The sequence below is a fragment of the Sebastes umbrosus genome, chromosome 21 (genome assembly GCF_015220745.1).
Source record: "Sebastes umbrosus isolate fSebUmb1 chromosome 21, fSebUmb1.pri, whole genome shotgun sequence".
NCBI classification, from domain to species: domain Eukaryota; kingdom Metazoa; phylum Chordata; class Actinopteri; order Perciformes; family Sebastidae; genus Sebastes; species Sebastes umbrosus.
In genome coordinates, this window is record NC_051289.1 from 25,955,560 (window position 1) to 25,980,333 (window position 24,774).

General features: G+C 43.3%; 1 long non-coding RNA gene across 1 annotated transcript; it reads left to right on the plus strand.

Moving 5' to 3' along the window:
- On the plus strand, window positions 1-15,251 carry LOC119480360. Its single transcript, XR_005204894.1, has 3 exons — window positions 1-83; window positions 6,028-6,032; window positions 15,240-15,251. It is a non-coding gene; the product is annotated as an uncharacterized LOC119480360 (long non-coding RNA).
- Window positions 15,252-24,774: the final 9,523 nt, after the last annotated feature.

Below are 24,774 nucleotides of genomic sequence, written 5' to 3' on the forward strand. Positions count from 1 at the left end.
ACTGATGTGCCACTGCTTTCATGAAACCGAGTCAAGACTAAACCGAGCCAGGATAACTGGAAAACCCCATCTTAATCCCCTATGTTACGAGTTAACAAGTCTGATACAACGACTTCTTAATACTGGTTTCTCTCCTCATGCTGTAGGTTGGTTTGTCAACTACCTCACTGATAGGACCCAGGCTACACAGTTTGAGGGTCTTACATCTGAAGTCCTAACAATCTGTAAGGGGGTCCCTCAGGGTTCAGTTCTGGGCCCACTTTTATTTACTGTTTACATAAACTGCCTGGGTGATAATGTTCAAAATTCATCTTTCCATTTTTATGTGGATGACACTGTTATTTATCATTGTGCAGCTAACCGCAGTATAGTTTTTGAGTATCTGCAAAATGCTTTTAACACAGTCCAAGCTCAGCTTTACCAACTGAAGCTTGAATCAGAGTATTGTTACTACTCAAGGTCAACAAATTGAAGCAGTCTCCACACACAAATACTTGGGATTTTTAATTGATGACCACCTCTCTTTTAAGCCTCATATACAGAGTCTGGTGAAAAAGTTGAAATTGAAGTTAGGTTTTTATTTTAGAAACAAGTCTTGTTTTTCTCTTGATGTCAAACGAAAACTGGTTGAAGCGACGTTCTTGCCTGTTCTTGACTACGGTCATCTGCTTTACATGAATGCATCAGTCCATTGTCTCCATATGTTGGATACTGTACATCATGGTGCTGTAAGGTTTGTTACAAACTGTAGAGCCCTCACTCATCACTGGATATTGCACCTGCTCTGTCAATACGTGGGCTTAGCCATTGGTATGTTTTTATCTATAAGGCCATTCTGGGTAGACTCCCCTGTTATTTATCCGTCTTTCTAACCAGAAAACATGGTAACCATGGGTTACGGTCTCAGGACACGTTGCTTATGACAGTTCCCAGAGTTCGGACTGAGTTGGAAAGAAGGCCTTTATGTGTTCTGCACCATCTGCATGGAATAGCCTGAAAAACGAACTTAAACTCCAGGATCTAGTCACTTTAAATTAACTTAAACTCCAGGATCTAGTCACTCTAAATGAACTTAAACTCCAGGACCTAGTCACCCTAAATGAATTTAAAGGCATAGTGAAATCTATGGAAACGGACTCTATCGATAATTGTAGTTGTTTTGATTGAAATAGGATTATATGGCTTCCCTACACTTTTACGGTATGGCACCTTTAATCTCAATGGGTCTAAATCTGGTTAAATTAAGGTTAATTCATTAATTAAAAATTTAGGTTTTGTGAAACAGGCCTCTGGAGATGTGACACTAGGCTATTTTATATTTGGATTAAGAGTATTACAAAATAATACTAGCACAAAACACTGTATTTTATTTTTACTGTAGATAATGAGAACACAAAGTTACTATGTTGAGATATAAAAACAGTCGGTTCGTTCAAGTTACACATTTTCTCACTCCCCTCTAGTTAATTCCATTCATTTAAGGTGAACAGAGTTTGTCTGCTTGGCGTTTCGCCTCACTGTATTTGTGTTTTTTTTCGGTGCTGTGTCCTCCGTTTTCGTAGCTTCCTCTTGGATGTGTGCTTGCACATGCGTGGGGGGGGGGCTACACATCCAGTACATCCCAAAGGCTGATGCCCAGAAACGTCCCAAACACGGCAACATAAGAAGAGAATACAGGGAGAGGTCAGGTCTCTATACAGACACCGCCACACACACACTAGTGGATCAGAAGTGATGATTAGGAGGGATTACTTCGGGAGTCTATACATTGCTTTTTAGGAAAATGATGCATAGTGTACTTTTAAAGAATTCAACAGCATATTTTTTAATCAGTGTAGAAACAGCTCTGAAACTGGATGTAGACTATGTCCTCCATTGTAAATTACGTAGTTGTGCATTATTCAAATAGACTGTATCCACTCCCTACAACACCAGCATCACATGAATTTCTCCAAACCTCACTCAAATACATCGCTGCTTTTTCTTTCTTGGTATTTGACCTGGAAAAAAACAGAGGAAATGTATCCTCTTAGGGCCCTTCAGTCATTTCCTTTATTCCCTTCTTCTTCCTTTTACAAATCAATATGTCACTAATGGTTTTCAAAATCAAATGCTAACCTTTAACCATGAAAAGGGGCGATTTCTTCAGCGAGACAGAGGGGCAACACACATAAACACACAAACACACACACACACACACACACACATGCACACACTCATTGATTACTGGAGTTACACAGATAAAAGGACAGTATTTGGCTTTTATTAAGATTCAGCCTGTCATCCACCTCTAAAATAATGGATATCATGCATTTGTAGCTTCTGTGTCCATTTACCATTTCATATTTATGTTGCGTTGCAGCACTCAATTATGTATTTCTATGACCAACACACCTGCATTATTCCTCAACAACACAACAACAAGGCAAACGAATAATAAAGATTATGAATACAAAATATTCTGTTATTGCAGCCATGCTCGAAGATGAGGATTTCAGCGGCCTTATGTTGCAGTGCAAGTTTAAATGTTTAACACGTCGCTTGAAGTACTTCATTACACGTCATTACAAACCAATTACACACAACCATTTCATATAATGTCATATTTTAAGTATAAAGCAAACTTTGTCCATTTGGAAATGTAGATTTTGAGAAAAACACCACTACCACCACTAGGATTACTTTTGACTTCAGTGTCAGTCATTTACTATCCGTACATGCAGACTACATCCAGCAGACATTACTGTGATGTTGCACCCAACAGGTCCCCGAAAACCCCAAAACGTCCTCAAAGCTTATGGTTCATACAATGCTCAAAAACATGAAGGGAACACTTAATCATCCCAGTATAACACCGTCATCAGTTAAACTTCAGGGATATCGATCTGTCCATTTGGGAAGCACAAGTGATTGTGAATCACTTTCTGCTGCTGTGGTACAAATGAAAATGACAACAGGTGAATGGAGAGGAAACAGCAAGACAACCTCCAAACAGGGAATGGTTCTGCATGTGGTGGCCACAGACAGCTGCTCTCTCCTCATCCTTCCTGACTGATTCTTCTCTAGTTTTGTGTTCTGCTAGTGTCCTTGTCACTACTTGTAGCATGAGGCGGTTCCTGCAGCCCAATCAGGTTGCACAGGTAGTCCAGCTCCTCCAGGATGGCACATCCATACGTGCGGTCGCAAGAAGGTTTGCTGTGTCTCCCAGCACAGTCTCAAGAGCACAGAGAAGATACCAGGAGACTGGCCGTTACACCAGGAGGGCCGGACGGGGCCGTAGAAGGGCATCGACCCAGTAGCAGGACCGGTATCTGCTCCTTTGTGCGAGGAGGAACAGGAGATGCACTTTACAGGATGTCCTCCGTACCATTCACGGACACTTCTGTAAATCCTAAAATGGAAAATCCCTGTAAATTTACAGTATATCCTCCGTACCGAGCCAAATAGCAGCACCGACCTTTACATTCTGGAGGGAAAACAGACGCTAATGCTAACATTTGTTCGTTACCTATCTGTCTTTATGGACCACCTGAGGCTGAAACTGGGCTAACTCTACCTGACTTACACTGGAGTCTAAAATATAAACATTGGTAAAACGTAAATTAAAATACCAAACTTGTGTTAGTCTCAAAATGAGTCAGCGAAATATTCCTGGTGTATCTGGTAACAACAGCTGAACTAAACAACAAAACAGCTTTCCAATTAAAACAATAGTGAGCTGACGTTAAGTCCTGAACATGAATCACTCTGGTTAGACATTAATTGTTGATTTTTTACCACAGAAGTGAGAAAGGTTTCTTCACATCTCCAAATCCAAAATTTGAACTAAACTTTACACTAACAGAGGTTCCCACAATGCAATGCGTATTTAAAAATAGGGGTAAAACTCCTGTGAAAAATCATTACCGAAGATTCCTTCATATCAACACGTTACATTGGCTATTTTGACGGACTTTTCTTAGAGTGTGCCAGAGCCCTACAAAATGACCTCCAGCAGGCTGCTGGTGTGCATGTTTCTGACCAAACTGTCATAAACAGACTCCATGAGGGTGGCATGAGGGCCTGACGTCCTCTAGTGGGACCTGGCGAGCAACTGTCTGTGGCCACCACATGCACAACCATTCCCAGTCTGGAGGTTGTCTTGCTGTTGCCTCTCCGTTCACCTGTTGTCACTTTCATTTGCACCAAAGCAGCTGAAAGTGATTCACAATCACTTGTGCTTCCTAAATGGACAGATCGATATCCCTGAAGTTTAACTGATGACGGTGTTACCTCGGACAATCCCCCCCTCAAACATTAAACTGATGGCTCAACATAAGTACGGCTGTGCTGGAAAACAGAGAGAAAGCTGAGTTTGAACGGTTGATCCCTCAGTACTCCTGTAGCTTCTAACTGAATCTCTGTGATCTGGAGTTTAGTTTCACTCCTACGTGCCTGTTTGGGGGGGTTAACTTGGGATTTGTGAGGAGGGGTGGGGTGGTTTCCTCAGACCACACTGTCGACTGTTTTCTATTACTGACTATTTCTCCAGTAAAAACTAGTTCAGGTGGATTATCCAGAATAGTATGGCTGTTCCTGGAAAGAGATGTTGCTGTTGACTTTTTTTAAATGTAATTTTTTTTTGTGCCGTAACACAAACAGCAGTACAACACGTTGTCCTACTTATAGATATAGAAGTAATGTATATCATGTAATGTTTCCTGTAACTTTAGACATCAGTGATTTTGATGATTTTTTACCAAACGGCCGGTGGTGCGCCCGACCCCGCTGGGCCGGTATCCCACCTCAGCCGGCGCGCACCGGCCCTCACTTTCATTACGCCACAGGGTTTTGCTTGCACCGTCTGACTAGCGCGTGCGGCAGACTCCTTGTTCCGTGTTTCAAGACGGGTTGGGTGGGTTGCAGACATCGCCGCAGACCCCTGGTGCCTTTTACGCGGGCCCCCGATCTGCACTGAAAACAGTTCGCCCCGGTCGACAGTTGCACTGGGAGCAGGGGGCCGTCCCCGGCGGGGAGAGAGGGCGCAGCAGCCCTTTGTCCACGGTGCGGCGAGGTCCGGGCGGGGAGCGCTGTCAAGCTGCAGCCGCGAGCCACCTTCGCCCTGAGCCTTTCCAAGCCGACCTAGAGCCGGTCGCGGCGCACCGCCTCATATGCGGGACTCCCCAGCCTGCTGTGTGTCGCTCACACCCTCCAGCTGGCTGTTAACGAGGGTCTTTTGGCACAGAGAAGTACTTGTATCGGTACTCGGTATCGGCGAGTACCCAAATGTAAGTACTTGTACTTGTACTCGGTACTCGGTATCGGCGAGTACCCAAATGTAAGTACTTGTACTTGTACTCGGTATGAAAAAAATAGTATCGGTGCATCCCTATTTCTAGCGGCTGATGGCAAGACATCATACATAAGTAACACATATTAACCTAGAAATTTTGCGTTCCCTGTTCCTTCATAATAGCAACAGAAAATGTAGATGTTTGGGGCTGCGACTAGGCACTATACTCACCTTTAGCAGTATACCTCCAGCATGGTAGTTGTGATGCAACTGGAAGTATACTACTGCAGACCCTACACTCACTCCCAACTCGCCAAATAGGAGAGCTTGGTCAGTGACGCTACGCTTCAGACTATGATGTTCTACGTATCTAGCGTTGATTTTGCGCATGTCAGTTTCTGCTCATTACATGCATACACCGTCTTTGTTCCGTGTTCACAGGAAACACCTTGGTTAGGTTTAGGAAAATATTTTGGTCTGGGTTAAAATAAGTACTAAATACTAAATAAGTAGTAGAAGTATAATGTCTATGTAGAGCGACTACAAGCGTGAGCGCGAGCAACAGGTGTCGCTGTTAAGACATTTCTGATTCTTACAAACAGTCCCTTTAACTTTCAAATGCATGTGTATTACACCCCCTCATTTAACCCCCTCACTAATGCTGCCGGGTCTATTTGAACAGGAGGAACGATTAATGTGACAAGAACCCTCCGGGGTTCAAGTATGAAGTGTGGAAGCCAAATCAAGACAGCAAGCTGGAGTTTGATGCACGACAGCGTGATTCATTATCGAGCCTCTTCTAATTTGAACAGGACTTAACAGACGATGATGAGAGCAGGTAACCTTCAAGAATAATTATTATATAAATAAGCCCAACCATGGCATTTCTATGCACAGGTATCCACTCGCTAGCAGTGGGAAATAGAACTCGCACACAGGCTCATAAAGTCCAATAATAAAAGAGATAAGAAGCCACTTTATTCAGTTGCTAATAGGGGCCGTAAATCAGAGGGAATCAGGTGCAGAAAAAAGAACATAAAGTAAACTATTGTTATTAACTGCAGCCAGCTTAAACGGTTGGTTGCAGAAGTGGTGTGTAGCCTCGCAGATAGTTTAGAAATACTGGTCTGTGAGAGTTTTGACCTCACCACAAACTGAATTCCATTCACCTCCATTATATTGAGGTGGAAGCAAATAACTCAGAGCCAGATTTATGAAAACCTGGAGTAATAAATCAAAACAATATTGAGGTACGTGACAAAATGTGTATTTGTAGTTTGTATTAAGCGATACTTTAATGCTTATCCTCAGTCAGCACCAAACTGATGACGAGGTAGACCCTAAAAATCTAAGAACACAATCCTCATTAACTCAATACAATCTCTACAACCTTCAAGCCAACATGGGCGAAACCAGAAAAAAAAAGACCAGAAACAGACTCAAAATGACCACAAACAGACGCAAAACAACCACAAACAGATGCCAAACGATCTGAGAGACGCAAAATGATGACACAAAACAATCGGAAAGACGAACAAACAAAGACTCAAACGACCACAAACAGATGCCAAACGTTCACAGAGACGAACAAACCGAAAAAGACTCAAAACCACCACAAATACACTGAAAACAACCACAAAAGAGACGCAAAACGTACATAAATAGACTCAAAACCACCACAAACAGATGCAAAACAAACAAAGAGACACAAAACGACCACAGGGACACTCAAAACAAACACAAAGACACTTAAAATGACCACAAAGAGACCCAAAATGACCACAAAGACACTCAAAATGACCAAAAAGAGACTCAAAATGACCACAGAAAGACTCAAAAAGAACACAGAGAATTAAAACGACCCCAAAGGGATGCAAAACAACCACAAAGAGACTCAAAACAACCACAGAGACTCAAAATAACAACAAAGAGACTCAAAACGACCACAAAGACACTCAAAACAACCACAAAGAGACTCAAAATAACAACAAAGTGACTCAAAACAACCACAAAGAGACTCAAAACGACCACAAAGAGATGCAAAACAACGACAGAGACTCAAAATAACAACAAAGAGACTCAACACGACCACAAAGAGACTCAAAACAACCACAAAGAGATGCAAAACAACCAAAAAGTAACTCAAAACGACCACAAAGATACTCAAAACAACCACAAAAGAGACTCAAAACGACCACAAAGAGACTCAAAATAACAACAGAGACTCAAAACAACCCCAAAGAGATGCAAAACAACCACAAAGAGACTCAAAACAACCACAAAGAGGCTCAAAACGACCACATAGAGACTCAAAACAACCACAAAGAGACTCAAAACGACCACATAGAGACTCAAAACAACCACAAAGAGACTCAAAACTACCAACTATCATAACATTACAATAGCATTACTCTGCTGATAAGCTCATAACAACACCATTTGCTGCCACAGCACCATCTACTACCCCAACCTCCTCCTTGTGTGTAGAAGTTTATGCTATTGTTGAACTAAGATGTAATGTTCATGTTTATTTATTGAGTTGGATTAGTTCTCTCAGCAGAATCCTCGTTGCCTCCATGAGGAAGCCGGAGGACCCGGAGAAACCCACGCCAACACGGGGAGAACATGCAAACTGCACACAGGAGGAGCCCAAGCCGAGTTTGAACCTGCAACCCTCTTGTTGTGAGGCAACAGTGGTATCCACTGCACCACCGTGTCGCCCTGTTACAACTCACAGTTTAAAAAAAAAGATTCATATCACCGCATCCTGACCTGCCAACACTACGGTAAGGGATTTATCACACTACTTCCACCTTTGCTTCAAACAGACAAAACGTCACAATTGACAGACGTCCATGTCAGGAGAAAACGTCAACAGGTCATAGGTCATATTAGACATTTGAACTGATGCTGTCATGTTTCTTGGGAGGACAGTCTTGTCCTTTCTGTTGATGCAGTTTTTGTGTTCTGTCGTCCATATGAGATGTTCAGTGTGCAGACTAAACTCAGACCAATGTACATGAGTCCTGCCAGTTGGTAAGTTTGGATTTTACACTTGAATAATCATCAATCATTTTGTGCAAGGGGGGAAGATTTCCAAACAGCATCATCATCAATGAATTTGATCGAATATGATGAATCTGTGGCATTTCAGCATTTTTCTTTTTCATTTCAGTGTAGACAGGTTGCTCCTCTCTGCTGATGAGCCGGGATAACGGCACAGTTTTACATTTTAATTTGCAGCTTTACACACAAAACTTTATTTTGAATATGTAAAAAACAGCAACATTAAAAAAGGGTCAGTGTTTCTGTGTTATTATTATGCTGACCAGGTTGTTGCTGTTTAAAAGACATGATGCAGAAATAAAAGCAGCAGGTGACCCAACCATTATTTCTCCCTAATGCAATCCTGCAGTAGCTGATTTAGACCGGATTTAGCAAGGAAGCGTCAATTATGATAATGATTTATCATTGGTTTGCAAATGAGCACTAAGTTGAATATAATGTATTAAAATCACTCTTTTTTTACACAAGCTGAGTATAGATACCTGGCTATAAATGTTTGTGTGTGTATGGGTGGGGAGTTGTTGGATGGTTGGGGGTTGAAGATGAAAGGGAATATTTTGGCTACCTAATGTACCAGATTCAGTGCATTATGTGTATTTCATAAAATGTGGCTTTTCAGCCCCATCTGTGATATACTTTGAGAGAAAAGAAGGGACGACCACAGTGAAGGAATACAAGGGGAGCAGAGGGAAATGGATGCTTTGCAAGATGAAGAACAAATTCCTCAAAGGGGAAAAACAATGATGTTGAAATGTTGAGTCTCCGGCTCCAGAATGCCAAAATGCACTGCAAATGTGCCGTTGTTCCACTTAGCACAGTGATGATTGCACTATCTAACACTGTAATCCAGAGACACTGGAGTGTAACAGAATGGTCTTTACTTCGTAGATTGCAAACAACCAGTAGTAGGAGACTCGTGGGTACCCATAGAACCCATTTTCATTCACATATCTGGAGGTCAGAGGTCAAGGGACCCCTTTGAAAATGGACATGACAGTTTTTCCTCGCCAAAATTTAGCCCAACTTTGGAGCATTATTTAACCTCCTTCCCGACTTTTTTTAGGGTTAGGGAAACAACAAACAATGGAAGAAACCTCAGGAAGTGCAACAGAGGAGGGATCCCCCTTCCAGGACGGACAGACGTGCAATAGATGTCGTGTGTACAGAGTAACAACAAAATGAAAATACAACATAGACAATCCATGACAAAAAATAATACAGGTAATATGAACAAATGTGAGACGGTGGATCCAGGAGGATGTCAAGCAGCATCCCGGCATCGCCAAATAGATAGAGCCAGAACAACACGACCTCCTCTCCAAGCCAAATAGATAGAGCCAGAGCAACACAACCTCATCTCCAGGCAGCATAGATAGAGCCAGAGCAACACGACCTCCTCTCCAAGCCAGATAGATAGAGCCAGAGCAACACAACCTCCTCTCCAAGCCAGATATAGAGCCAGAGCAACACGACCTCATCTCCACGCCACATAGATAGAGCCAGAGCAACACAACCTCCTCTCCAAGCCAGATAGATAGAGCCAGAGCAACACGACCTCATCTCCACGCCACATAGATAGAGCCAGAGCAACACAACCTCCTCTCCATGCCAAACAGATAGAGCAAGAGCAACACAACCTAATTTCCAATCCAGACAGATAGAGCCAGAGCAACACAACCTCCTCTCCACGCCAAATAGATAGAACCAGAGCAACACTACCTCCTCCCCACACCAAATAGATAGAGCCAGAGCAACACAACCTCCTATCCACACCAAATAGATAGAGCCAGAGCAACATGACCTCCTCTCCACGCCATATAAATAGAGCCACAGCAACACAACCTCATCTCCACGCCACATAGATAAAGCCAGAGCAACACAACCTCCTCTCCAAGCCAGATAGGTAGAGCCAGATCAACATGACCTCCTCTCCACGCCACATAGATAGAGCCAGAGCAACACAACCTCCTCTCCAAGCCAGATAGAAAGAGCCAGATCAACATGACCTCCTCTCCATGCCATATAGATAGAGCCACAGCAACACAACCTCATCTCCACGCCACATAGATAGAGTCAGAGCAACACAACCTCCTCTCTACCATGGAACCTAGAGAGAGGATCAGATTTTTGTTTTTAATTCACAGTTGCTTGGTAACGTAAACCTGTGTTACCCGTGCTAATAGGCCCCCTTTGACTGAATTAAATTGATAGAGACGCTAAATCTCCTGGAGGACAGAGGTCCAGGTCCGTCATATGGAATAATGCACCACCAGCTAGAAGAGGCAGAGAGACGTCACAGAACGGCTGATGGTCCAGCACAGAGAAGCCTGAGTAAAAGGAAAGAGAAAGAGAGAGAGAGAGAGAGAGAGAGAGAGAGAGAGAGAGAGAGAGACACACAGCAGTGTTGTGGGACATAAACAACGAGGGGTTATTGAGAGGCAGTGGCTTAAAATTAATATTATTCTCGTCGGCAGGACTACTAGGCTTAAATTATACATTGAGACTGAGACCGACCCACCGGCTAACTAATTGAAAGTGCCATCCTCTTATGGTGAATGACAGATTCTATGAGCACGGGGTGAGAACGAGGCTGGGCCCCGAGTAGTATGTGAGCGTGAACTAAAAGTCTTAAGTGTTGCGCCAGTGCTAGCAGGGATGAATCCCCTAGCGCTAGCCTTAGAGCTGCTCCTAAACTATATCCAGCATTTGGGGTTACAGTACGTAATCACCGTTCTCTGTTACCGAGCTGGGACTCACACACACACACACACACACACACACACACACACACACACACACACACACTTTACTACACTCCACAAAACTCTAACTTACTCAAAATGCTTCACAAACACTCTGTTGACCCTCTTAACATGTTAGCAAATTATTACAGCCAATTTAACACAGTTTAACATCAACAATACCTGGAAAAAGGGGAGAAATAATCACATAAGTGCACTTGTTTTATGCTTGTTGAGTTTAAGTTTATTTGCCACTATTCGCAACAGTAGTGGTGAGTTTTTCTATCGCTATATCCATAGAATTATTGTTATTGTTTTTTGTATTGCTCTCGTTCTTGCATTGTCCCAGGACCCAGAGTAGGAGAGGAACATCTGTCGTTGGGCCCAGCAGGCCATCAACATCCACAGCTTTGCCAAAATCATTCCTAACGTCACTACAGAATGAATGCAGCCGAGGCAGCATATGATTGCACTACAGAGCATGCAAATACACACGGAGAACCTCACTGCATTCAGACACCAAGACATGTCATACATGTCTACATAAACATGATCCTTTTCCTCTCACTCTTTACATGACGAGGGTATTTTCAGTATGAATAACTGATCGATTTCTTAAACGTCTTTGCTTCTTCCCTTTGAGTCATGCCTACGAAGGGACAGATGCAGCCATTGGGCTGTAACAGCGTTACTTGGCAGCTCCAGCAGAACTGACAGGCACCTAAACAGGCACCCTGCAGTACTTCATGGAATCGCACAGCCTCTGGCTTGCTTTCCTCCCTCTATCCTCGTGCCCAGTCCTGGGCGCGGTCTGCTGTCCAGTTTGGTGCCAGTTATACACCCCCCGCTGCTAACAGTTAAACGGTATGGCTCTGGTCCATGCCAGGCCCTCTGCCCCTTATGCTCAGACATGTGCCAAATAATTTCCCTTAGCTGACAGCTAAATATTTTCAGGGGCATTTTCTTGCCCAGATCTGCTCTCATCAGTTGGTCGGTACGCTAACACAAGTAACTGAACTGGGCTCAATGTAGAAACTTTATGAATCTGGAGAGCACTAAAACTGATTGATGCATTGGGTTTTAGGTCAAAATGAATTCCCAAAATAGCGAGAACTATACATGCTAGGGTTATAGTAATTAAACTCCAGACAATTTAGCTTTTAGTCATAAGCATGTTTTCATGACAAATGAAACCTCTTTATTATACATGTACCATAAGTTCGACCCCTCCCCGCCACTAGGTGTGTGTTGACTTGCTGGTCTCTTTTTTATGTCTTCCAGGCCCTGGTCGAGGCGGGGTCATCATCAGATGATGAGCTTCACCTGGGCCCGGTGTAGCACTGATTATAAAACCCTCTTTGCCATTCAGATCGCTCTCTCTCCATCCTCTCACCCCACTCCATCCGCGTGGACACCGCAGCACGGCTGTTCTTTTTGTTTTGTTCCATGCATTCACACACATGCCTCCATGCACGCCTTCACCACTGATTACTGATACTGATCTTTGCATTTATTTGTTGATTTTTGTAAATAAACTTCATATTTTTTTGCATCGACCTTGTCTCCACTCCCTTTTTTGTTGCAGCCTAAGAGCCGGGCTGTAACAAATTGGGGGCTCGTCCGGGATATGAAATGTATTCACTGCTGTCCACTTTGTAGTGTCAAAGTTCCTCTTTGGAGGTTCTATGAAATTAATCGAATCCTTGTCCACAACACCTCTCCTTCTTAAAGGGCACTCCAGGAATTTAGTATTGCAATTCCACAAAGCTGGGGGACAAGACACAGATTTAAAAAGGAATGGTTAACATGGGAGCAGCTGAGGCTGAGATAGTTCAGACTTCTTCATGTGACTGGATGGCATTTGATTGAATTGAACGCCAAAAATATCCTGGTGCTGCCCACCCCACTCTATAGTCAGCAGTTGCCCTGTGGTGCAATGTAGGATAGTTGAGAAAGGTTCAACTTAATGCAGATGTCCTCTGAGGAAACCAATCATGCTCATTTTGATTCCCTTGGGAAACAGAAGCACACACTTGTTTTCTACTCCACTCCATTATGTAAAAGAGCTAAATGGAAGACAGCTGATTGCCGCGGTTTCCCAATTCTCTACAATACAACTACCAGGACAAGCTACCTTGGACTCAATCTTGGAAACCAGCAGCAATCGGTCCAGCCTCTGAGAGCAATGGCTGATATTTCTGGGGTTCCGATGTAGGCGGCAATACTTCCTCTTCTGTGTGCCGGTCACCGTTTACAGATTGATTAGTAGCTTGAGACACGAGAATGGAGTTGGAGTTGAGAGACGACGTTTACGACCGGATTGTTTCACAAGTAGCCAGTTTATAAAGCTAATACAAAGCTAAATCATCGTCAGACAATAACTGATGGGTTCAGAGATCACCTCTCAGCCCAGCCAATGAATGTTGCTCTCTACACGGACTGTTTACTTGCATGCAACCAAAGCCTGCTCAAACGTGATTGGTTAAAGACGACAAACGGAAAACGCTTCCGATACCAACATCTTGTCCCGCAGCACAGATTCTTCATATGAATGCAGAATCTGTTTATAGAGATTACCTTGAACTGGAATTAGAAAAAATATAAAAGAAACACAGCTTGGGAAATGAACTACTTTGTCATGACCCAGAGAGGTGGCAACATGAGACAATTACTGCCAAATCAGAGCTCAGTATGTCTATTACATTCTCAACGCTAAACTGTTCACACATACATTTCATTACAACTCTCCCTGCTTGGTATAATTTGAATAAATTGATTTTGAATGATTTGTTGTGTCTTCACCTAAGCCAAGATACCATTGAAGCCCAGAGAACTGTTTTCAGAGGTTTAGTGGTACTTTTCATGATAAGTCAACTGACCTTTACGTCAAACATCCTTGACTCTTGAAATGATTACACTCATCATAGTTTCATAACTTCACTATGTTTCCACTTCATACACAACTGATCCAATGAAATGAATATGAACTAACTTAAGCCAAGCAGGACTGTGATGCCCGCCGGCTGCTAGCAGCTAATGTTACTAGCTCTCCCGGGACTATGGGACGCCATTAGTCTCGAGCCCTGATCCCCAGTACCTGCAGTACTGTAGAAAAACCAATCTGTTTTCAGAATCGACTTGGTACTGAAGTCTCACATCCCTACTAGAGCTCCAGCATCTCAGACCAAAACAAACTGGAGCGTCGGCCACACCTCCCACCTCCCCTTCGTGTTGGGTCCAGGGTGGCAGAGACGAGGGAACGACTTGTTTTCGTTTCGTCCTACCTGTCAACGGGACTGCTTCGCCGGGTGGCGAGTCAGTTGGCGGCTGTGGAAATTAGGATTCGGCCAGCAAAGAAACCCAGCAACTTGGGTCACAGCTGGTGGACCGCTGGGTTTAACCTGTGTAATGGCAGCAACAGAAAGTTTGCCTATCCAGCGGGGAGTCGGGCGGTCCTCCGGGATCAGACCCCCGGGATCAGACCCCCAGTATTAGGTTTGCTCTGGCTGAATTAAAAAATCACCACAGGCTCTACTCCGGGTGTAGTAACCTCTTCTCGGCAGTGAGGAGGAGGCGAGGATGCAAGTTGTTTTCTAATTTCTGCCACTTTGGATTAAATCCAATAAACAAGCTATCCAAATGTCCCTGTACCTTCAACGTGACTGATAAGCCCTGGGGGCTTCTTCGTCCTCTCATGTTGGACTGAAGGCAGACTGGACCTTACAGTGACTCACTATTACCTCTCAAGGCAGTAAGCTCACCAAGATAGTGAATTGCTCTTGGTGTCTAAGGTTGTGAGTTCGAGACACGATTCAGGCAGAACGAACATGCTAATGCCTTAAAAGATTACTGACGATGGCCCGTCCTGTACTTCTCATGGGGCAGCTGCAGCTCAGTGGGTGTAGCGGGTCCTCCTCCGTTTCACAGCAGCCAGCTGCTACTAAATCCTTAGGATGGGGTAAATGCAGAGGTCAAATTTCATGTACTTACCTGTATGCATATGACTAATGTAATAAAGTTTTAAGGTACAAGTGGTATTACAAGACAGGGCGGGCTGGGGCTAGCTGCTTAGCATGTAGTAGTATCTTTGCAACACAATACAGAGACGTCTGACATGATATCAGCACTGTAACCTCTTCACATTCTGTTGATAATGTTAGTTTGTTTTAAACTAAAATTCTGGCCACAACTTGCATCTTAACTGGGTTCATGAAGTTTGAAAGACATGGATCCCTCCCTGAATGATAATGAAAGACGTTGCATCATGAGAAGGGTAAGATCTAATGTTTTTGGAGCGTGGATCATACCAGGTTTTTGTTTTTTATCGGCATCTCATGAGTCCCTATGAAGGTACAACACTAAATTGCTGGAATGCACCTTTAACGTTGACTAACCTTCATTCCATGTCTGTCCATGTCATTGTTCCTCCTTGCCAGGCCCAAAGTTAAACTCTCGTGTTCCCAAAGTCCTCCTTGTTTCTTTCCACTGGCCAACAGTCGCCGACTCTTCTCCAAATTGTTTCCCCTCAACAGTAATACTCCCACTCTCTCTCCACAGGTGGTGCAGATGGCGTGACGGGAACAAACACCGTGCAGGGCCTGATGGGACCGCAGACGGTGCACTCGGGCCAATCGTCGGCCACGCCAAGCACACCACATATGGCGGAGACACTCTGGTGAGTGTTGTCTGAATTACCACTGTACTGCTCTCAACTACCAGCTAACCGAAACTGCACCACAACCTCCCTGAGGGCCCGTGGAGCCAGATTGGTGGTGATGGCAGTGGAAGGGATAGTCCTGGTGGGTACTGTGTGTGTGTGTGTGTGTGTGTGTGTGTGTGTGTGTGTGTGTGTGTGTGTGTGTGTGTGTGCGTGTGTGCGTGTGTGCGTGTGTGTGTGTGTGTGCGTGTGTGTGTGTATGAGATGGTCTGAGGCAGTGAAGCTGGTCAGTTTCTCTAATAGCACTGACAGATGGAGCAGATTTGGTCTAAAAGTGGTCCTAATCTCTCCGTCTCTCTGGGGTGAAATGGGACAAAGTGGATGAGACAACCTCCAGTCATTGGCTGGAAAGCTGCTGGAAAGAAAGAGCTCTGAGCTTTTTGTTGGATTTTTTTTTTCCACATGAAGTCTGCTGACTCTGGTTTATGTTTGTTCTGTGTGAACAAATTGACTGCTTGAGACAGTTTACAGGAAGTCGGAGAGGAAGAACAAGAAGTCCAGTAAAAGACAGCTGGATTTCACCGGCAGTCAGATGGAACATGGCATGGCACTGAGCCAGCACTTTGCTCTTTGCTGTTTCAGCTTAAGTTTTCCAATAATGTAAAATTCCTTCCTCAGCTCCAAGACTTTTGTAAGGATGCTTTTTTTTCTTTAGACTGACAAACAGGGACTATGTCAGCTTTTAAACTCCCACCGGAGCTCTGTGGTAGCACCGACTGAGAGAGTGGGCCAACACAAATAATAAATCAGTTCTAAGTGAATATTTAGCCATGAAATATAAATCAATAGACAAATGATGCACACTCACAGTAGTGAGTAAGGCTGTTACTGCAGCTCGACTTCATCATACGGACACCTTCATCAGCACCGTGTTCAGATCTAGATCTCTAATGACCCTTAGCTGCAGCAATCAATAGTTTTTATATTAACAACGGATCAAATTATTACGTGTAATGTAAAAGGTTTTGCTCGTAGTTCCAAACCCTCAGAGAATTATCACTCAGACAGGATGACACCTGTTTTTTTCCTGATACTACTGTATATTAGTTGCTTGTGTGTTCAATCGTCATTGTTTTTGAGGATGTACGGTATTATGACATTGTGTTTCTGATATAGTATTTTGTCCACCTCACAATTTCACAATCTAATCTGAAACAGTGTAAACACCAATTATAACACTATACAATCATATAAATATATCATTATGCTTATATAACTAATTGTCATGTTTAATTTAAGAAATCAATTTTTTTTTTTTTCGTTTTTTTCTTATGCAGTGAGCCATGGTTTGTATGGGTGGTGGTGGTGGTGGTGTATCTTCCAGTGGCTTTTAGGGGGTCGGTCCGAGTCAAAAGTTGCAGGCTGATTTTGGTGTACTCACTTTTGATTGACTTTTAACAATGTTGTTGTACAATATCAAAACTGATCAAACTGATGGCCACAGAAATAGGATGTGATGAAGTTGTGAGGGTGGTGAGGCTAGAGACAGGACACACAGAGACAGGATACACACTGCCTCAGTGAGCAGCGTGGCTTGAGCTCCTCCTATCATCCAACTCTTTCATCATTTTTTTTCCAGCCGTGAAGTTTTTGTTGGGCCAAACTTCTATGGAACTATTGTATCACGCCTAACAAATATATCAAAGAATGATTGACAAAGGATTTGAAAACCACGGGTCCAATTCAAAAAGAAATGACATGCTACGTGCAATCTGTCAAAGTACCACATACTGTATGCCTGACGCGTGAGAGAGAACGTATAGGCACACAGCCGCTGGAGTATAAATCAGGCATGAGGTGGTCCTCCTCAGCACCTCATGCATGATTTGGGACTGTTGACTCCTCTGTACGTCGAGCACACCGGTGTAGTAATTACAGCCGTTAGACAGGATGAATACCGTCTGGGAAGATGGACAAGCTGAGTGGTTCAGATCTGAAAACCTCCCAGCCAGGACCTGAAAATAGTCAGGCACTTGTCTGTTTGCTAAAGCCTTTTCCTGGATTTCACTCGTCTCAGTCTTGTTGACTGACGTGGCAGCGACTGAAACAAAGCAGATGCGGTTGCCATGGGTTATTGACGTGCAGCACTGAAAGAGAGGCACTTTATGAGTCTGGTATAAAAGGCAAAGCCATCGAGTGTTCAGTCGATGACAAGAACACGGTGACCTCAAGGCTCAGAAAAAGATTACTCTGGTGAATTTCTCATCATTTCTGTCAGACTTTCATCCAGTCACAGTCATTCTTGTTCCGTCATTAGAGGACATGATATCAAGTCCATGAGTGATAAAGCAGCATTAACAGTTCCAGATGGGGAAAAAAAGAAAGAAATCATACTGGACAGTGGTAAACAATTTATACAGTCAAAAATAAGAACAAAAACTTCTTGTTCCCTTGAGATTTTCTACATTTCTACACGGAGAAGCAAAGGCAGACAGTTTTGCCTGGCAGTCTCCAGCCTGGCCAGCCGCTGCTTTCACCGAACAACAAAAATATTATCCTCCTCCTGCTTTTGATACAGCACTGTCAATAATTCATAGACGCGCTCCATTCTTTTTCCTCAACATAACTCTCATCCCCAGTTCACAATAGGAGCAGGGCTACTGCAGCTCTGATGCATTCTTAATGCTATTTATGAGTTTTCTGTGACAGCGGTGTCAGTGTGAGGCCGGCAGACTGGGGTCGGCTACCGGGTCCTCGAGAAACTCACCACTTTTCTTTTTTTTTGTCGCTCAGCTTTCCTCACTTTTCTTGTGCTTTGCTGTTCTTGCCTATCTCTCTCTGCTTTCATGGATTTAGCCCGTTTCTTCCTCTGTTGTTAATTAGCTCTCTCTGCTGCCTCACTTGTTGTTCCTAACTTTCTTCTTCCCAGAGTTCCTCATCCTGTATCCCCGCAGCAGGGCAGGGAGAGGAGGGAATGGTCATAGCAGGGAGACGGAGGGCATTAAATATGGATGAAGAAGCTATTGCAGCAGTACTTTATGTAAGCAAAACCTGCTTGGTGTTATTTCTGTAGCAGGGCAGCCCAGCGGATAAACACAGCTGGGCAACTGAACATGGATACTACAACTCGACAGGCTCCCTGTTAGTTAAAATCGGATCAAGTCAGTTCTGTGCTGAAGGTTATTTTCTGATTATGTTAATATTTTCATAGCAATGGCTCAGCACAGAAATCCTTCCAGTCTGGTGAGAGCAGCTTAAGGTGTCCAGTCTGTAAAACCTGTTAAAAGTATAGTGTACTTAGCGGCGGCTTCCTGGTCTTATCAAATGAACGTACCAAACATAGCATGTTTCAGCTGAAACAAAATATCGCACACACTTCACACCACTGCCAACTATTTGCTGAATCATGGTGTAGATTTCCAATTTATTTTTCTACCTTCAAGGCAATGACTTTCATTCATTGGAATAAGGTTTTTTTTGTGGTTTGCAGAGACTTGACGCCTGCTCCATTGAAGTGATAGTTTGATCTTCTGATTGTTTGAGAGGCAAGAGGGAGATAAAAATATTAAAAGAGTAATTAGCTGAAATAAACCTTACAATCTCCGTATCATCCATCCATTAACATATGAGATATTCCATCCATTATCTGTAACTTGTAAATTATCTGGGGGTTGGAGCCGATCCCAGCTGACATTTGGGGGGGTGCACCCTGGACAGGTCTCCAGACTATCACAGGGCTGGCACATAGAGACAGACAACCATTCACACTCACATTCACAAGAAATCCATTATTAAATCCATTCTAATTAAAATGCTTCAACAGCGACACCTGCAGGGCAGAGGGTTAAAGGGCAGCCTCTGTGTGTGCAGTGGTTGTGGGCATCGTGGGGGGGTAGAGGAGGACGGCAGGTCCCTGTCCTCCCTTGAGGCGAGACATCTCCTATCAACTCAATGCATTTCATTTTTTTCATGCTTATCTGCGATTGGCCAAAATATGTACAAAACGATGTTAATCTTGTATTCTGTGTTACCAATCAACAACCAACAGAATACAAGATTAACATCGTTTTGGTTCAATGATGATTTCCAAGTTTCATCTTCAATCTCTACCACTGTACGTGACTGGGACAAACTGGCAGTAAAGCGATAGATGCGTGGCGTGGTGGCTGTGTGATTCACACGTCGGGTTTTCACACCAGCTGCGTATCTGCTGTGTTTCTGCTGCTGCTGCTGCTGCTGTCAGCCCTTTATTTCTACATAGAGTTTGCCTTTTAATTGCCATTTCTTTTCATCATAAAAATCATTTATATTTATTTTAGACAGAGAAAGGTTAAGAAACGTGTAGTAATTTTTTAAATAATAGTAATAATCCACAATTAAAACTCTGTACTATATACATCCATGGAGCTCTCCAAGTCACTGCATGTTCTAGAACACTGTCCGGCACATATTTCAGAATAAAAGCCTCACGTTAACAAATGAAGGTATTCTGTCCACAGAAAAAACGCTTGAGGGCTTTTATTTTGAAATGAAAGCAGGAAGTGTTGATTTAAAAATAAGTCTTTACTTTTTTTTCATCTCCGTAACATATTCTACAGATAGACATCGAAACTGTAGTAAACTAGCTGACATGATGTCAATATGCAGTCAATAGATCACCTTCACTGTCTGTTGTTGCTGTGAACCGTGCGGCACGCGGCAAAAATAGGCGAGACCTCTATTCTCTAGAAGAGATGCAGCCGCCACGCGCTCCGGACGTTCCAGGTGTGTCTGAGGCTTTAAGGTACTGGGCGCTGCGTCACCCCTCGTTGGACTGACAGGCTTCTAGCGACACAGACGCACTCGTGAGGTTCATCCCCATCCAGAGACTGCAGTGATTGTTTATTAGAAATCTTGTAAGTCGTTGTTTTACTGCTTAATAATAAAGTAGAGATAAGCCCAACCCAGCTGACTCTTCTCACCACATCCTCAAAATAATAACAGAGCCATAACTGCCCTGTTTCACACAAATGTTGTCTTTATTCCAGATGTCATGGCATATTGGAATCGGTTTGTACATGATATATACTGTAGGCTATTATAATAAGATTCTTCCTCATAAATACATAATAGTGAATTTTTTTTGTAAATATTACCTTAGCACGTTAGCACGTTAGCAGAGCAGCTGTAGCAACAGTTCTGTGCATGTGTTTCTGCTATGACAGTGTTTACATAACTTCTGCATGTCACCACCCCAATATGATGGGCCGCCCTAAAGGCTTTGGGCTGGTTCTGCAGGTGGCATAAAAATAGATTATTTCTAATAATTAACTCAAAACATATTCATAAAAATAATTCCACAACAGCGAAAAGGTGCTCTTTTAATAACTAAAGCAGGAACTAGCTAAATCATTTCCTTGGCTGCCTGGAGGAAGAGGGGATACTATTGAGCTAATCATTTATGTGTACAGACTAAATAATGTTATTATGAAAGCCTAATTTCTCTCATCTGAATTTGGGGTTTTCTCTGTTTTATTCTGGTGCCAGCAGCTGCAACTGAACGTGTGCATTAGGTAATAACTAATGTTATTAGTTATTCACGACAGTTTGGCAGAGCTCCAAAAAGCTAAATGACTCACAATATTGCATTTTCCAATATTTATAGGTCAACGATTCAAGACCCTCAGCTTTTTGCCTTCAAATCAAGTCGAGTCTTCAGGCATTCAAGTAAGTCAAGTCCTGCGACTCGAGTCTCAAGTCTACAGCTTTGCTTCATCGTTGGTTTGGTACCACACCAGAATTGGAACAAGGAATGGTTGCACTGTAAATGTATGAATCTCCTCTATTCTTCTTTGCAGTTAAATGTGGCCTCTACAAAATGTCAACACTGAAATGTCATGGGAAGTGCTTCACAGAGGTCAGCATATTTTGAGGATAGAGTTCAATGAAAATGAACCTGGTCAGATACCGACATGTTACTGTGTTACTTTTAGTCAAGCGTCAGTTTAACAAGAATTATACGATGTAGGAAAATGAAAATGTGGACAAAGACATGATGGGCATGTTTAAACTTTATAGCTGCAGGAGCTCCGCAGACACAAGCAGAGCCTCTCACACCAACACAATCAGTCAGAATACATCACAGCGTCGAGTCTTGGACTGAAAATGGCTGCCTCCTCCATTTGCATTTTGATGTGTCTGCCTGAAGGAGGCCCTCAAAACTCTTATTACTGCCCATCTCCTCCAAACAGCTGCAACACATAAACACACATGCACAGTGTGTGCAAGCAAACACATTCAGTACTTGGCACATATACTGCCAAATATGCAGCAGACATCTTTTTAACACACACACACACTTGTAAATGCATTGGCGAACTCACACAAAATGCACATTGCAGAAGCGTTCATCAATGCAACGATGCACTACAGCACGGTGACACAAAGCCTGCCATTCTCCGCAAAGATCATTCAGATGCACTTAAGCTCATGCACTTACATTTACTTCCAAACAAAGAACATTTTGTTCTGTTTAGGGTTGTTAATTTTGAAAAAATTCTTAACTGATAACCGACCCTTGTTAACCGATTATTAACCGTTAAACGACAAGATTTGTGCCTCGTACCAGCTGCAGTGTATGAGCACAACAGACCACTGAGTCCCCAGTTCACCGTCCAGGAGCGTTAACTTAGCAGCTACGATGCTGCGTGTAGTGTCGCAGACATGCAGCCACTTTCCCAGTAAAAGTCTCCACCGCACATTTAGTTTAGTTTAGCAGGTTGTCAGCTGTGTGTCTGCCCGGCATAATGACACTCTGTCTGGCCGGATTAACGATAGCGATTGTCCGACAAACAGTTTGTGTATTTGTGCTAAATTAGCAGCTCTAGCATTGCCGGAGGCTTCTTGCTCGCCGCCACACACATACAGTCTGTCAGCGCGACATAACTTTAACAAGTGTCCGTGTCTGTGTGTTGGCGGTGAGTGTGAGGTTGTTGGTGGCGTTCTAGCTGTGAACGTAGGTGTAGCAGTGTGTGTACAGTTTATTTGTCGGTGAATAAATACTACGAAACTACAACTCCTCCGCTCTGCTCAATCGAGCCGGAGATACCGGAGCCAACTTCCTGTATCCTGCGACTCCGGCTCTGCCTCTTAAGGTGGGCTGTTAAGGTGGACCAGCTTTTCTCCTAAAAGAGACGAGCCGCTCCTCTGAGCCGCTCAGCTTTTTAATTAATTATTAATATTTCTTTTAATCGTTTTAACCGATAGTGTTAATCTGTTAAAATTCTTAATGTCGGTTAACGGTTAAACGGTTAATTATTTACATCCCTAGTTCTGTTGCTTCGTCCATACAAGCCCGTCTAGATCAGGCATCCCCACCAGTAGACGGAGATGGATCCACTAAACACCAAACGGAAAATGAAAATTGCCCTTGCTTTAGCTGGGAGTGTTTTTGGCTAAATAAATTGTTGGGATGGGAAATGCTTTCGACTTATTTGAAGGTGCAGAAATTCCAGAACATTTGAGAGGTTTTTGCCTGATAGCAGTACTTCATACAGTCTTTCTTTCTTTCCTTTGTTCTGTCTTTGTGCATCGGCCTTAAACCCTCTGTACATTGCATTCTATAGCCTACAGTATGTGTGGGAGCCAAAGTTACACTGGTGGTTATTTGTTTCCCAGACATGTAAACATTGCTTTGTGGTGGATGGCACAGTTCCACTCAGTCTGTTATACAAGATAGAAATTATGATTGTAGCTGCTGTCAGAAACCACTTGCATGTTCTCATAATGGGATGCTGAAGAAAGAAGAAGAAGAAGAACATCACCTTTTATGGCTCAAGACAAACACTAAGTCAGAAGCTGTGTGTGTGTGGAGCCATTGTTAGACTTAACTTCCATGTCAATCACATGATGCCATTGGGCCAAAAAATACTTTTTCCCATAGACTTACATTGGGAAAGACACGTCTGCAACTCAGCAGATGTTCTTTTTTAAGTGAATCAACTCCCCAGTATGAACACTCTAATAGTCCTTATTTAAATAAATTGGTTCTAATAGTTGTAAAACGCATTAATAGCCGAATCCAGAGTTATTTCCCTTCTTCCGTTCATGTGAATGAGACCGAGGCTGGAGCGAGGGGTGAGAGAAGGAGTTAAAGGAGCGAGGGCCGGGAGGAGGAGTTAAAGGAGCGACGGATGGGAGAAGGAGTTAAATGAGCGAGGGCCGGGAGGAGGAGTTAAAGGAGCGAGGGCCGGGAGGAGGAGTAAAAGGAGCGAGGGCCGGGAGGAGGAGTTAAAGGAGCGAGGGCCGGGAGGAGGAGTTAAAGGAGCGACGGATGGGAGGAGGAGTTAAAGGAGCGACGGATGGGAGAAGGAGTCAAAGGAGCGAGGGCCGGGAGGCGGAGTTAAAGGAGCGAGGGCTGGGAGGCGGAGTTAAAGGAGCGGAGGCGGAGTTAGCAAGCCGTGACGACAGCGTGATGGCTGTGAACCCGTGGAAAGAATAAAAACATTGGAGGAGCTTGGAGTTCAATCATATACAATCAGATACAGTTCCGTTGGCCTATTACAAATGTACAATGTGCAAATTCAGCGCAGGGTGCTTTATTTAAATGCGCTTGGGACAAATTATTTCCTAAAAGACATTTTTGGTGGTCTAAAGCGCCTTCCCGAGGGAGGCGGTTCAGATTGTGGGTACAATGGATTGGACGGATCACTAGTTATGTCAAGAGCTTTCTGATTGGTGTTCAGTACATGCCTGCTGCTTAGTTGCGTCAGTAGTTTTCCTATAACTTTTCTGGCCGCGTTAACCACTCTTGACAGTTTCCCTTTACATTTAATATTCAAGTGTCCAAACCAAGCGATCACGTTAAGGGACAAAATGCTTTCCACCAGATTCTTATACACCATTTCAAGAATATTCTGGCTCACCCCAAAGTCATTATGCTTCCTGAGCAGGTGTAACCTCTGCATAGCTTTTTTGAAAACATATTCAGTGTTATCTATAAAAAAAATAAGGTGGCTATCTATATAAATTCCTAAGTATTTAAAAGAATTAACCTTTTC